The following is a 15,764-nucleotide window of genomic DNA, read 5'->3' as shown; positions in this document are numbered from 1 at the left end:
TCTCTCTCTCTCTCTCTCTCTCTCTCTCTCTCTCTCTCTCTCTCTCTCTGTCTCTCTCTGTCTCTCTCTGTATTGCAACTGAACTGACTGCTCTGGTGTACAAGATTCCCCACCCCACGGGCCAGCTGCTATTGACCAGGGAGTAGCCATGGCCCCAGATGTGTCTAGAAATTCTAAGTGGGCTATTTCGGGCCCAAGGCAGTTTCATTAGTAATAGCAATAGCAGACCAATGTAAGGAAATTCAAAAGCTCTATTTTGCTTCCATATTACAGATTCAGTGACTTTTATTCAACATGCATATACTGTAATATTTTACAATGTGCCTTTTTAAGATGAAAAGAGTTAAAAACCTGCCTCTGTGCAATCCCCCCAAGTTAAAGCTAAAATTTCCTAGCCTTTGAAGGTTCAGTTCTCTTATACTGTCATTAAAATTACTTATGCCTTTAATTCACTGTGTTGCACTTACTGAGAAGCCTCCCAAACTACACGCTATGCTCCGTTACTCACGCCTATGCTCTGGGGGCACTGCTCCCAATAAAAGTAAGCCATAATTGCAATACCCCCTAAGATAAGATAAGATAAAATCACTTCTTACAGAGCATGCTCAGGTACTTGATTTTTTAATGTTGTGTTTTTAGAAACACCTCACTGAGTTTTTAAAATAAACTTGACTCAGTGAGAAAGTCTATCATTCCAACCATGTCGGATTTGCAATTTCAGCTAGTTTGCAATCAGGCAAGTGCAAAAAGAGGCCAGAGCGTGTTCTCCAGGGTGGGAAAGGCATGCTGCCTCTCCTTCTGCATGAGGGCATGCAGAGATTCAGTGGACCTCTTCACACACTCACCTGTGTGGTGAGAACACAGGCACTCTTAGTGTCTCTGTCTCCATCTTGATCATATTATTGGTCATTGAAAGGGGTCAGAATGGAAATGAGCTTCTGGCTTTCCTGTTGTACTTGATCCATGAATATCGATTTGGTAGTTGATGCATTTTAATCCTAACCAATGCAGAATTTGAATGAGAATGAAAATTTGGCTTCCGTCACACTATTGAACACCATCATCTAGTGAGAAAGATGGATGCATATTTGGAAAGAAAAGTATTTCCCTTAGAACATGTAAGGCTGCTTTTTGGGATTCATCCCAGAGGATCAATGTCCCAGGACTAGCACTAGCTGCTTGAGGTGTAATGAGCAATCATGTATGAGCTTGTGGCCTTAAAGAGAATTAATTTATTTTCTCAAGGCCTCAGTCTCATAATTAATCATAACACTAATATAAACCCTGCAGAGCTGTCATAAGATTAAATGACAAACATGTGGACAGCACCCATGGCATGCCTGACACATAGTAGGTCCTCAGTACATGTAACCAATGAACACAAATCTAAAACTTGAGCTACGTGACCTTGGACAGACATAAAATTACCTCCCTGAAAAGGAAAATGGTACTACCTACCTCACAGAATTCTTTTAATGACTGTCTACATGTATCAAATAGTAATCGAATAAATTTTATGTGCTAGGGACTTTTGGGTATATGTCTCTCTCTTTAAGAAGGTAAATGAAAATCAGAAGTTTCTATATAATATAAGGTATTTTTTCATGTAACCAGATGTTATTACCTGGGGCCAGGTGGCAAACATATGCTGAGATATAAGATGACCTGCTCTTTAGAGGGTAAACATTCATTCATTTGTTCGTTCATTCATTCATAATACCTTTATTGTGGGTGTGTTAAGAAGCAGGCAAGGCACTATTAGACACAGTTAATAAAACATGGCCCCTGCCCACACATGGAGAGGGTTCCATACAGTTCTTGGCTCAGTATCCTTCATGGTAAGTATTGGTTTCCTTCTTTACCTTCCTCAAGGGGATCTCTGATTAACTGGGAGACAAATGAAAACCAGTTCAAGGATTGGGTGGTAAGTGCTAAAAGACAGGAATTTGCCTAATGTCCTTCTGTCATTTCCAGATTCCTGGATGGAAGAGGGCAAAGTGGATTAGGATTGAGGAGTCTTTCTGCTTTTAACTGGAAATCTTGAAAGGCATGGAAGAAAACTGTCACTAGTTCAAGCCCCGCTAATTGAAACTCTTTGTCGTTTAGAAAAGGGTTGACTGTGCTTCCTCTTGCAGAGGTAAGGGAGAAAAAGCAGAGTGCTAAGGATACTGAGTGAAACAAAGCTGAAGGTTCTATCGGGTAAGTGTTTCTATTAGCTGAAGAAAGAGGATCCAGAGAGCAGAGAGAAGGCAAAGATGAGAACGGATTGCATTCTTTTTTCTGACTTAAACACCCAGTGGTCTCTTGGCTATTTCTAAGATGAAGTTTCACCATAGCTCTACAGCCTCCTGAGTCAACTTGACAAACCCTCTCCCGTGTGCATTCATCTCTGAATGCCCAGCACCAAGCTCGGTGCCTGGCACAGAAAAAGCTCTGTAAATGTGTTGACTCAGCAGATGAGTGGGAAAGGCCTGCTTCCCGCCTCAGGGTCCCTCCTGGGTGCCGCAGTGGACAGAGAAAAGCCTTCCTAGGGCGGGTGCTCCAGCCAGGGCTCAGGGGTTTTGTTTGAATTGGCCCTGAGAAGACAGAAAAATCAGTTCTGCTTGTTCTTTACAGCAACCCAGAGAGGCCCTACAGTGACAGGAGCACATCAAAGTGTCCACTGGCCTAGTTAACCTCTGCCTCAAAGCAGCTCAGACCATGTGGAGCCAGAAAGTACCTCGCATGCCACTCATCCTAATTGGAGAAGACTTCAGAAGTCCAGGCTGCAGGCTGAAAATGACTGTATTCCAAGCTCGCTTAAATACGACTACTTATTTATTTATTTATTTATTTATTTATTTATTATTTTTAATACGACTACTTATAATGCCGCAGACTTTCTGTAGCTAAAACTTTCCAGGAGCAGAGTTCAACTATAGTGTTTTAGAGGACACTAATCTATTTGGTCCAGGACACCCCAGCGAGGAACGACTAGTCAGCTTCTTCTAGGAAGACCACGTCACGTCCTAGTGGAAGAACAAGGAATGCTGTACGTCTAGGCTCTTCTCTTGGAACTTGGGTGTGGGGAGATGAACTGCAGCCTTCACCAGCCCTCCAAGGTGATAAATTAGTAGTGACATCACAATGATATGAGCAATAGCAACCCAAGCTTGTCGACCCACAGACCTTAAAAGCTCTGTGTGATATAGTCTCTGTGCTGGGGTGAGCTTCAGTGAGACGGGTGGTCAACACAAGCCCTTGGGAGGGGACAGAGAGCCCAAACCAGGGCAATGGGTGAGAACAGCAGGGGAGGAAGACGGGTACTCCCATGGGACTCCTCCAGACACGTGAAATACTTGGGGGAGGTTGGGGGTCTCCAACTGCTAGGCAGAGAAGGCAGGGGGCTGACAAGCACAACGCAGGCAGGTGAGAGTCCCAGCCAGACCAGCGGTCTCATGGTTTCAGGTCTATGATTTTTACACCGTGTTCAGAAGAGATGGAGGGATTCATCTTAGTGGCCAAGGGCAAGGGGTAGGACTTCAAGGTTGCCCGTCCCATTTGAGTGAGACTAGTTCTGCTTTTGCTTTTATCTCTAGTATTTATTGAGCTTCTCCTTAACCTTTTTTTTTCCCCCCCCTCAGAAACAGTTTGGCTGTGGAAATGTTTGACATTTGCTAATCTAGTTCTCCTGGCAGGATCCCACGGGCGTTGGGTGGATATGAGGGATGGACAGAGCCGGCGGGAGTGAAGCCAAGGGGCTGGGCTGAGGGCAGGTCTCACTTCCTGTAGCACCAGGAAGAGAGAGGAAGGCCTTGCAGAGATAGGGCCAACATAGCAAAGGGCAGGAATGTGGAGAACTGAGGACACCTCAGATGCAAGTCACATTCCTGGGGTCCTGCACATCAGACTTATGTGCATATTTAATTCAGCCCTTCCCCCAACCAAGACAATAGGGCCCAGGGCTGCTGAAACACTGGCTCAGAACTGAGGGGTAGACATTTGTATTTACAAACTCTGCAGGGGGCAGGGCACCCGCTTATAGCATGCAGGCTGTTCCCCTCTCCCTGCACACACTGTGAGACCAACCCTGCTGGCAGTGCTTTCCAAGGGAAAAGAGACTTCAGGCATGGCTAGGTACGCTAAGAGCTGCTTGCTTTGGGGTATTATAAAAGTTAATAATGTTGGGATTGTTTCTGCTTTGGATGCGAGTAATTGAAATGATTGAAATGGAAATGAAAACATGTGCTTTTGATGATTAGAAGATGAAAAAAGAAATAATCAGCATGAAGGTTAATAATGGGCAAATTCTCTTCTCCTCGACAATACAGATGCTCACAAGAGGAAACGTCTGAAAAACTTTTGGATTTTCCAATTCTCCACTTCAAATAGCCAAGGGCCAGAGACCGCAGAAAGGAAACTCGTAGAGATAGTTCCACTAAGGTTTAGAGCCAAAGACTCAGGCCGGCCCCAAAGCCTGAGCTGAAGACACTCGCTCCTCATTTCTCATCACTCGAGTGAGACACCTGGCAGGCAGGAAAGCTTTAGTCCTTCCAACTCCAGATTTCCTGTGACTACTCAACCATAATGCAGACCACCGTGGTCTCCGCCACGGCAAGTTTCTCCTGGGAGGTTATTCAGGTAAAGCCTTTTCTCTCCTAAAAAAGTACCCAAGTGGCCTAATTGCAAACTTGGAAATAGTACCCCCCTCTCCCGCTTCTCCTCTCCCCCTTCCGCCCCCCTCTCTCTATATTTTAATATCCTTACTAGTGAGGCAGTCTACCTGATACCTTGATCAGAGCACATGAAAGCACAAAAGGGAAGCTAGCAATTCAGGGGTTCTACTGAGGCCGTCTATCCAGGTGGGGAATCCATCCTCCCAGCACTAGCACTCCCAGAATTCTCTCTCAACCTTCAACCCCTCAACAGCAGTTTTCACTCACAGAGACGTAGCACACTATGAGGAGACACACCTCTTAGAAGGTGCATGGTCAAGGGTGTGAAGACCGAGTGTCTGAGACTATGCAATGACTCCAAAAAGCACAGGGAGCACTTAGCCACTCCAGTAGGAGAACTGGTGGCAGCAAGATACATGAGAAAGCCACAGACACTGGGTGTTGAACGTTAGCCTACGCTCACGAGCCGCGGGACTGTGGAAAGAAGTCATTCGTTTCCCTAACCTTAGTTATTTCGTCTGTATACTGGGCCTGCTGAGGTAGGTGTCCCTGGTGGCTCACCGAATGATTGCCTCCTCCCTCCTGAGAGAACCCTCATTTTATTCAAGTATCTGTTGAAGCTCCAGGCACTCCTTGAGCCCCAGTGAATGCCAACACCCCCTCCTCCCAGATACAGATCTGATTGATCTGAATATAATCCCCCCCCCTTTTTTTTTAATAGTATTTGGTTCAGAACCAGGTGTGTGCTCAAGTTCAAGCCAAGGAGACAGGCAGCGGGTTGGCTGGGTGCTTCTAGGAATGTTCTTGTTCCTTCTGGGATCCTGCCCCTAAGCGACCCCTCTCTCTTCCACAGGGTGCTGTGGTGTGCAACCTCCACTGCTAAACTGCTACGCAGAGGAAAGCAGAGCCCAGGGAATTGCAGAGAAATGGAGCTGCAGCCCCGGGTTAAGCCAGCCCCGAAGTCTGCATTCTTTCTAGCTTCTAGTTATGTGAGCCAATACAGTTTCTTTTTGTTGAAGATAACTAACAATTGCATGCTTTTGGTCACTTGGAAACTGAAGGACATAAAATAATAATGATACCTGTTAGAATCTGGGGGGAGGCAAATAAAAAATAAAAGAAGGAATGTGCTCCGCGTTGCATAGGACTAAGTACAGAGTGAGCACTCAAAACATGATAGTTCCTTTTACTGTAGCGTCTTTTCTTGGCAACACTGCCTTGCCTCAATTAAGGGATTCTCCCAGAGGATCTATTTCAGTTTTATTCAAGCACAAGGACATCTCTGACATTATAAATGTTGAGAGGCTTTGTTTTATTCATTGGCAGTCTCTAGGAATTGATGGTGCTGGAGGCAGGGAGAAGAACTACATCCAGAAAATCCTCAGTGCCTGTTATCGGTTGATTTGTGTTTTCCCCTCAAAATAGGTCGAAGTCCTGAAGCCCAAACCTCAGAATCCGCGCCTACTTGGAAAAAAGGTCACTGCAGATGTAATTAGTTAAGATGAGGTCATGCTGCAGGAGGGCGCAGGCCCCTAATCCGATGTGACTGGTTTTCTTTCTCATGAGAAGACAGCCATGTGAAGACACAGGCGCACAGGGAGAGTGTCACGTGATGACAAAGGCAGAGTACCCAGAGTTGTGTAACTGCAAGTCTGGAATGCCAGGGGTCACCAGCAAACCTCCAGACGTTAGAAAGAGAAAAAGAAGGGTTTCTGCATAGGTTTCAGGAGGAGAATATACCTGTCAACACTTTGATTTTGGACTTTTCGGCTCCATGACTATGAAATAATAAATTTCTACTGTTTGAAGCCACCAGGTTTGTGGTACTTTATTACAGCAGCCCTAGGAAATGAATACAGTGCCTATTCAGAAACACTGAATGGAAAAAGAATTGGTGGAAACCAGGCATTCTAAATCACCAGTCTTTCAAAAGATTTAGAAATATTATCAGGTCCCCTGTCTATGGTAATTTATGCCAGGCTGCTACAAGTCTAAAATTTCCTCTCCAAAAGCACCCCGATATGCCTTATTTAAAGACACAACCATTCTCTAAGTCTTTTCTTTAGAAATATGCAACAGTCAGGTATCTAAAACAGATAAAAGTGCATCTCCTGTAGGTGAAGGAAGGTGGGGAAAGTCAGACCTGCTGCCGACTCTCTCTAGTGACCCCTGAGCCCCCGCCCACCACTTCCCAGCACTGCCAGGGCTCTATAGCACTCAGGCTTTGCAACACTATTCTACGGGATGCAAATAATGGGCACGTATGATCACATTTAGGAGTACAGTAGGAGTTCTCTCAAATGACTGCAGCATCACTGACTTGCCAGATTAAGAAACATTCTCCACCTTTTCTGTAAAATCGAGTGACTGGTGCCCAGGCTGACGCTCCAAGCGAACAGTTTAGTTGCCGGTTTGCCCCTGTGCTTCTCCACCAGATGAGACTGTGGGGTCTGTTTCCAAGCCTCATTCTGCCCGTTACACTTGGTCGTATAATTACGTAATTTGGTGGCCTAGGATATACACTGACCAACTGTGGATGCAAAAAGAAAATGCTCTAAGTTGCATGCTTTGGAAGCCTGGCTTAAAAGAAAGGGGCTAAAACTAAATCAAACCCTCTGTCGAACCAGATGAGGGTGGGTCAACCACAGAAGCCTGGAAGGCTCTGTACTTTGATTGCTTTCTAAACGCCTTCAAGATCTCATTCCACTTTAAGGAAACTGAAGCTGGAAAGTGCAGAAGATGGCTTTCAGGTGTGGTTTATCTAAGAATGGCAATTAAAGATTCCAATCATCAAACTTAAAAATTTCATATGTTTTAAGTTAAAATAAAATATTTAAGGCACACATATATCATGTTATGATTAAGCATAACCATTTTCATGGTCTTTTTTTAATCAACGAGTTAGCGGCCAGCTCCAGCTACGTGGGATAAGAGGACGCTTATTGCACTTGCTTCATTTGGGATGCTCTGTTCTTGGACGGGCAAATGCTGGTGTTTTACCTTAGTTGTCACCAATGGCCACCTAGAATGTAAGCTCCACAAGGGAGGGAGTGTTTGTGTGCTTTGTTCAGTGATGCTCATTTTTTAAAAATTCTATTGATTCAAAACACCTCAGGTATTTGCAATTTTGAAAAAAGGAAGTATGTGTTTACCTGAATAATTTGTAAAACTATTTAAAAAATGGCAAAGGACCCATAAATCATCTTCTGTGGATATAACTATACATTTTGCAGATGTCTCCAAAAGGACTTGGTTGATTTCCTGGCCATGTCGTATTTAGGTCAAAGGCTTGGTCACTATCAGAGACAGAGGTCTGAGGCCTGCTCCAGGGTTTAACCCCATCAGGCAGGGACTCTGAGAATGGCTTTCCCTGCAGCGTCTGCCTGTTTCAACCTTCTGCAAGCAGAAGTCTACAAAGTGTAAACACACTCCAACTTGGATCACTATTCAGATTCCATTCATTTACCAAAAACTGTGTTTTCTGGCCATTTTCAGAGATGAAGTGGTAAATAAAGCATGTCAGTGACACTGCAGTGGTTCTGGACTGTGCCACATTCATACAAGGGTCCCCGCCCCCAGTCCGACTGCAGAGGAACCTAGTCCCTGCAGAGCTGCACCCACTCTAAGAAAGACAAGCTGAGAATGAGGGAGCAAAGGATGCCATAGCCCATCCTCCTGTTTTTAGCTGAGATGGAGCCAGCCACTGGCCCACGGCATGCAGAGACTGGCATCTGATACAGGGCAAGAACTCAATCCCCACTCCATTCTTCACCATACTGTATGCCCCTAGCAAAAACAACCAAGATGAATCAAAATGAGTGTGAATGAGTTCACAGTGCCACTCGCTTACAGTGACATGTGCTGGATAATTACTGGTTGGTTTGACTTTCTGACTCCACAGGTAGAAATAGGCTGAGAATCATCAGACTTTGTGCATGCGAAGAATCTGGAGTGGTCTATGTTGTTGGCGTCTTCCTAACCCCACAGGAAGTGGGCAAGTGGAGAGCAAATAGATGACCATTTCCCAGCTCTGAGGTTGCTCTCGCCGGAGGGACTGACTTACGGAGAATACTGCCTAAATTTGCAATGTGCCCAACTTAACCACAGCAGGGCAAACGTGGTGAAGGCAACCTCAGGCAGAATAGCCAAGGAGAGCCTTCCATACTCAGAATGTTGGAGAAAAAACAACTGGCTGGTGGTCTGCAAGTCTTCTGCAAGCCTGGGGGTGATTATCTCCACAGTGGTACGCAAGGAGAATAGGGAACCACAAGGACACCTCTGAGGCTGTTCTGGATTCTGAGTGTGTTTGTCTTTCTCTAGCCCGTGAGAGGGTGATGTAATGATCTGAAGCACAGGCTCGGCTAAGAGACACCCACAGTTTAGAACACTGGTTCTGATACTGGGCAAGTTATTGACAATTTTTTAAAGTCTCTGTTTATTTGTAAACTGAGAGTAACAGGTATCTACCTCAGAGTTTTGTTGTAAATATTAAAAGAAATAATTAATGCACAGTGCTTAGCACATAGTAGATGTTGAAGAAATACTAGCTAATTAATAACTAGTTGATTATAACAATACTAAATAAATAATCTTAGGGAAATGCAAGAAACTCACCAATCATCTGAGTGTCTAGCACGTGGAAGCTCTGTGCTTTGCCTTGTGAGGTTCTAAGAGGCTCTCACAAGAGGGGTTTCTTCACCAGCACGGGAGATAAACCATGTAGCTCTTGTGTGAATAGGTAAATTATAAATGCATAAGCCAGGCACAGGTGAATCGTGACAAGAGGTCAGGAGAAAGGCACCATCTAGCTGGGGGATTTAGAGCAGCTTCGTGAAGGAAGTGACACTGGCACTTAGCTGTGTGCTTTATGAAATATCCCCAACCAGTGTGAACCAAATTCTGAGTTAGTTTCCAATTATATAGTCCTTTCTTGGGGTAAATCCCATTACTCTTTTTCATGTTGGTTCTAACAAAAATAAATTGATTTCTGAACTATCAGCTAAACAAACTCCATGTAGGAAAAAAGCCCACTGCTCCAATCTCTTTCACATACTCTATGGTATATTCAGAAGTCCTGTATTTGTGCTCTGCAGTGTTTGGTATTTGACATTATCTATGATGCCATGCCTTTCTACTAGAATAGGTCTAAAGAGATGAGGTAGTCTCTTCAGAATTCCTTGAATCCGCATTTTTCAGAGTGGGCTTGGGTTTTACTAGTTCCACAATATGCGGGGTGGGATAGAGGAAAGAAAGGAAGTGGGAGGAAGAGGAAAGAATCCTGTGATGTAAACTTCTGAGGCACTTCATTGCTTACATCCCCCTTTGGAGGTTCACTACATACATCAGCATATACAAGCTAAATCTACTCAACTCGCTAAGCTTAGGATATCGCAAACATACTTGGTCAGGAAAGACTTTTTATCTCCTTGCATAATCCCTACTGATTTTCCAGTTTACTTTGCCCTGAGCAATTGGCACAGCATTGCCAGAGGGTCGTTAGAATGGCTTGTGAAACCCAAACTCATTCAGGCAAGCTGGAAACCTAGGAAGGAAGGCCGGTGCCTTCCGCCTTATGACCACTCCTGGGGCGATGACCAAACACGCACCCCCTGAGAATCTGACGCATCTTCCCCATTTGGAACACACTGCATTCATCCTCCACCACAGCCGTACATGGTCTTCCGCGACACCTTGCGAGGCTGGCCTCATCGTCCCCTTTTCACAGGTGAGCAAGCTGGCGCTCAGGGAAATGAAGCAACGGATGAAGATTGCACAGCTGGGGTGTCAGGACTTAAATTCTGTTTCCTATGTCTTCTGGTCACTCCATTTCCATTGCTTTGGAGTCACAATAGTGCTAGAAAGTTAGGAGCACCTTAGTTTAGTGTTGGGTGATTTCAGGGAGCAAACATTTTGGCGGTAGAGGAAAAGACAGTGGCCTGCCATTTACCTAAAAGCTAGTGGCTTATATGGTAATCATCTCATCAATAGAAATTCAGAGATAGAATTTTTTTTATTTTTTTATGGTGTGACAGTCCAAAGCACTCCCCTGTTAGGCCAGGTCTCCACACAGGGAGTCAAAAGCTGGGGGACACTGACCAGATAATAACAGAGGTCCCTGAGCCGCACCCAACCCTGACCCGCTAAGTAGTCCCCCCGCGCCCACCACATCTAGAAAACCCTTCCTCTTCCGCCAGGAAGTGTGGCTGCATGTGATCTCTGGGACCCCTCAGCTATATCTGGAAAAAAACAAAATGATTTTGCCAAAGCATCAGTCAACAGCCCTTGAAATAGAAACATGAAGTAATTACAACTGACAGTCCTGGAACGGTGCTAAGACTCAGAAGCGGTGTTTTTTTTAGTCTCAGGAGATGGGCTGTGCCAGCACTGTCTGAGGAAGCTTACGACATGGGGTGAGGCTATCAGGAGAGATACGGGGAGGACATTTTCTTTCCTGTAGATAAAAGATTGTCTGAGCTCCATGAAAACCATAGATGTCAACACTGTGAAGGAGTGAGTCTGGATAAATGGCATGATTTATTCCTCTTAAAGGAAGCGCTTACTTTGATGGGGGGTTCACTGTGTTTTAGCTTAAAGGAATGACAGCATGAGACCATCCATGGCATTGCATGCTAATTAGGAGATTCACCGCCCCAGCCAGGACATTTTTTATGTGCCATGAAAAAAATCTACACATATGATGAACACTTGCTGAGAAAAGGAACACACAGTAGAGGAAGCCCAAGAGTCATTAACTAACTAATCAGATGCTCCCAGTAAAGAAGGGAGAAGATGACCGCGGAGTCAGAGATAAAAGGCAGCTGGTACAGCGTGCCGCTGAGAGGCTCCCGAGTTGTCTTGCAGGGATAATCATCAGGAGCAACCAGCCACCTTCAGACCACGTAGCAGCAGCCTGGCACAGCGGGCCCCGGCACTGTGACAAGGACTGCTGCCACCTGTGGCACCTGGATTCTCATCTCAGTGGTGCTCCCTATGAGTGCTACCCCTATTCTCTCTGAGCTCCAGTTTCTTCATTTGAACAATAGGGACACCACGGGCCACCCGGTTAGAAGGTGATGGACATGCAAATGAGGATGAAGCAAATTCACCAAGGTCCTTCCATTGTATACAACCAAATTTCTATTGATGAGATGATGGCTGTAGAAGCCACTGGCTTTTAGGTAAATCAATTATTCAGTTTGGTTACATAGTTCTGGGACTGCCAACACTACTTTTTCTCTAATTCTTAACAAAAAAATTTAAAGTAACATTGGTGTTGATATAAATGCAGTCTTCCCTTTCTCACATCCTTTGCTACACTCTGCCTCAGGTAAGGTATTGCACTAGTCCTAACACAAGGCTAATCACCTTCCCCTTGTCTATAATCGCCCTGTTGGTATTCTGGATTATTACTCATCAAGAGACTTTTGTCCAATTGTTTGTATCACCAAATTTCATTAACTGACATTGCCAAAATGATTGGAGTTTAGGGGGGACAAAGTCCTGTTCCTATTTCTATTCCTAGCGTCTGTATAGGACCCAATGTACAATCACTATATAAGAGGGTTTGAATGAATTAATAAATGAATGAATTAATGAATGAATGAAGCATAGATCAACACCTTGAATAAGTGAAATGTATTATATGCCTTTTGATAGTTCACTCACACCTCACTGGATAAACGTGTGTATTACGTTGGTTTTTAGAACACTTGCACCTTTTTAAAAAAAATTAAAGAACGTGTTTTCATAACAACAACAAAAAAAAACATTAATTACAGCTCTGCATAACGAAACTCGCCACTCTCTCTCCAGGAGCCCTGAAGGCTTTTTTGCCTGGCTTTGTGTGGAAGCTGGCACAGGTCCCCTCTTTGTAAGGCCGTCTGTACTAGACAATGACTGTGCAACCCTTTATGAAGACTGCAATAATGTGGATGGTTCCGCAATTAATAAAATGATCAAGAAATTGTTCAGGAAAGCACAGGGAGGGTGAGAGAGTGAAATGGAGAAAGAGAACATCCCAGGTAAGGCACCTCTCCTCACTGCCACCTGATGTTGTCATAAGCATGCATTGAACACTCTTATATACCATGCTGTTCTACGCACTTTACATAAATTAATATTATTCCTCACAGCAACTCTTCCCCTTTAAAATCCAAGGATGCTTAGGCACCGAAAGCTTAAGGAATTTGCCGCAGACCACTCAGGTAGCAAATGGCAGAGCAGGGATGTGAACCTGGCTAGGTGGCCCCAGGGTTCCTGCTCGCAACGGCGACCTTACAGTTGGATGTCACAATCCTGAGAAATCAGTTATTATTTTCTACAGAAACTGAGGTTCAAGGAGACTCAAAGACTTGCCCAGAGCCCACCAGTTCACAGGAAGGATGCACAATTCAAAGTGATGTCTGTCTGGTTACAAAGCTCAGGCACTTCCGGCTAAACCGCTGGGGCCTCCTGTCCAATGTGTCCTGACAGGTTCAGTGGGAGGTGACTCTTTATTTCCTAGGCCGAGCATCTTGCTTGGCTGTACTATTGACCATCAAGCTGTGCTTTTACCCATGAAGAATTTTCTGATTTATTCCTCCAACTGGAAATTAAACTCCTTGATAACTGGAGCTCACGGAGTCAACTCCACTCCACAAACATTGATCTGTCGCCTGCTGGATGCCAGGCGCAGTACAGAGTGCTGGGTAAGGAGAGGGCACTGGACCCAGCCCACACTGTGAGGCGTTCACAGCCCTTATTGAAAATTTAGACCTTCATGCATGGAGACAAGGCTTGGGAGAAAAAGGTGAAGGCCCCAAACCCTACTAAGCTAGTACTTCTGAACGTGGAGTTATAACTGGAAGGTGAACCCACCTAAAAAGCAAAGGAGACTGTGCTAACGGTGACTAGTTGCCTAGGAGCAGGAACAAACATCCCGTATTCAGTCTGTGAGCCCAGAGCACAGCAAACCTCTGTGACATGCTGTCTAATGACTGCTGATTCGTGTCAGCTTTGCTCTCCTCTTTTGGGACAAGGCTACCACAGACATCTCTGCCTTGGCTGGGATGCCAGCGCTACTTCCTTATTCACATGTGATTTCCCACTGCAATCTGCCACAATACTGTCCCTCCTAATTTTCTACTACAACTTGTCTAATTGCATAGTCTATCATTATTTGTTTTCTCAAAGACTTTGTTGAAGAAAAAAAAATTTTTTTTTGGTTACTATGGCTATTATATCTTAGGAACCTTCTAGAATCATTTGACTCACCTTATGTGATTTATACCTTGTCTACTTCCAGAAGGGTTTGAAGGGGCGTACAATATAAAACACACTAAATAAATGAGCCCACAGAAATGAGGAGAAGCAGAAAATAAACAGCAGAGATGGAGAGAAGTATAGTCATACCCCAAACCAGAGCCCAGGCACAATGATGGAGTATTCAATTTGGCGCTAAGCTTTCTGGGCATCCCTAGAACGATCCTATAGAATGCTGTCACTTCAATCAGCATTATTCCAGTTTCGGGCTCTTAGCCCGACGTTTGAGAAATAAGAATGCTGGCGTATTTTCCCAGTGGTGGCTCACTCCATTCCCGTTGGCTCCCCGGGTGGGGTGAGACAGCTGCTGGGCAAGTTTCTCCAGCAAGAAGACTTGTTGGTGAGAATGGCTCCCCGCCCACACATTCCCTTCAGGTCAGCATCCATGATGTGCCCACATCAAACAGCCCACGTCTGCCCAGAGCCCTTGAAAGCACTATCATTAGCCATGAAGCCACATGACATGCAATCCACGGTGACTACCTGTATCCCTTCACCTGCTTTTCTTTTCAATAGGACCAGCTTTAATTATTAGGGGCTGACAAATCCGCTATCTGACAAATTCCCACTTGGTCTGCAAAACCTGAAGAAGTGGCATTTTTAAGAAACCCCTTTGGACTCCTAGATAGAATGAAAGGTACTGGAGGCAGATTATGGAAATGACTGATCACCTGTCCCCACCTCTGCCTGCCACAGAAGCATGGGATGGGACCAGGCTGCAGGCATAGCAGAGGCAGCCTGAGCATGCAAGGAGAACAGCAAAGCTGACAGCTGTGCTTTTCTGCGCCGAGCACCCTGGGAAAAATCAACGCCTGGGCACCGCCCTGCTGCCATCTGTGGAGTTTCTACAGCAGAGAGGTTATTTATAGAAACTTGTTTGTGCAAAGCCAATATTTACCTGTTGGGGCTGTCAAAATTTACAATTCATCTGTGCCATTAGCCCGCTGTTTCCCTGTCAATAATGGAAATTTCCATCACCAGGATGAGAGGCTTGGGGTAGCTCTGGGGGCTACACTCCCTCTCTGTATGTAGGATGCTGAGTGATATTAATGGTGACAGGGAAAGTGCCTGTGTTGTCTAAGCGGCCACTGGGCCCTCCTGCTATGCTGTGAAGATTAAGGGCTGTCAGGACAAGAAAGTGGAATTCTTTCCATCACTTCTTTGTGGATAAAGCTTCAAAGCCACCCTGGCCAAAACCAGAATGGCATTTTCTGCAACAACCTCTGTGTGTGTGTATACTTATGTGTATGTTGCACCATGCCTTCCAAAGGAAGATAGCCATAGTAAGGTTGGGAGTGGGGTGGCAGGCATCAATCAGGCCATCCTTTCTTATTCTGTCCACCTCACATGGTCTATCCCAGGGTTTCTCAGCCTCAGCACTATTCATATTTTGGTTCAGATGATTCTGTGTTGTAGAGGTTGTCCTGTGTGCATTGTAAAATGTTTAGCAGCAAGCTTTGCCTTTACCTGCCAGATTTCAGGAGCACCCCATCCCCCTGCCCCCAGCGGTGACAAAAGTCTCTAGACATTACCAAATGCCCCTGGGTAAATCCCTCCACCTATTTGAGAACCACTGGTCTCAAATGTCAATCGCACAGACAATGTAAATATGTCAATCACACAGACAATGTAAACATGTCAATCACACAGACAATGTAAACATCTTTCCATAGCAAATTCCCAGAGACCTCCTGGCTAAGCCGATTCCACTGGATCAACTAGCTCCTCGACTTCCGAGGTCACAGCTCTTTCGGTCAGAATTCCCAAGCTTTCTAGTCTTCCCATGCTCCTTTCCATCCCCCACTGTCT

The 15,764-nt window shown here is 45.0% G+C and overlaps 1 protein-coding gene and 1 long non-coding RNA gene across 11 annotated transcripts in view; one reads left to right on the top strand and one right to left on the bottom strand.

Moving 5' to 3' along the window:
• The window catches only part of ELMO1 (engulfment and cell motility 1), a 501,394-nt gene that overhangs the window by 72,730 nt on the left and 412,900 nt on the right, over window positions 1-15,764 (bottom strand). The window lies entirely within an intron of this gene.
• On the top strand, window positions 4,319-6,376 carry LOC109389818 (uncharacterized). Its single transcript, XR_002125462.1, has 3 exons — window positions 4,319-4,620; window positions 5,509-5,644; window positions 6,081-6,376. It is a non-coding gene; the product is annotated as an uncharacterized LOC109389818 (long non-coding RNA).

This window comes from Hipposideros armiger, unplaced genomic scaffold, assembly GCF_001890085.2.
Source record: "Hipposideros armiger isolate ML-2016 unplaced genomic scaffold, ASM189008v1 scaffold_244, whole genome shotgun sequence".
Lineage (NCBI taxonomy): Eukaryota > Metazoa > Chordata > Mammalia > Chiroptera > Hipposideridae > Hipposideros > Hipposideros armiger.
This window is presented reverse-complemented; position numbering and strand designations above follow the sequence as displayed.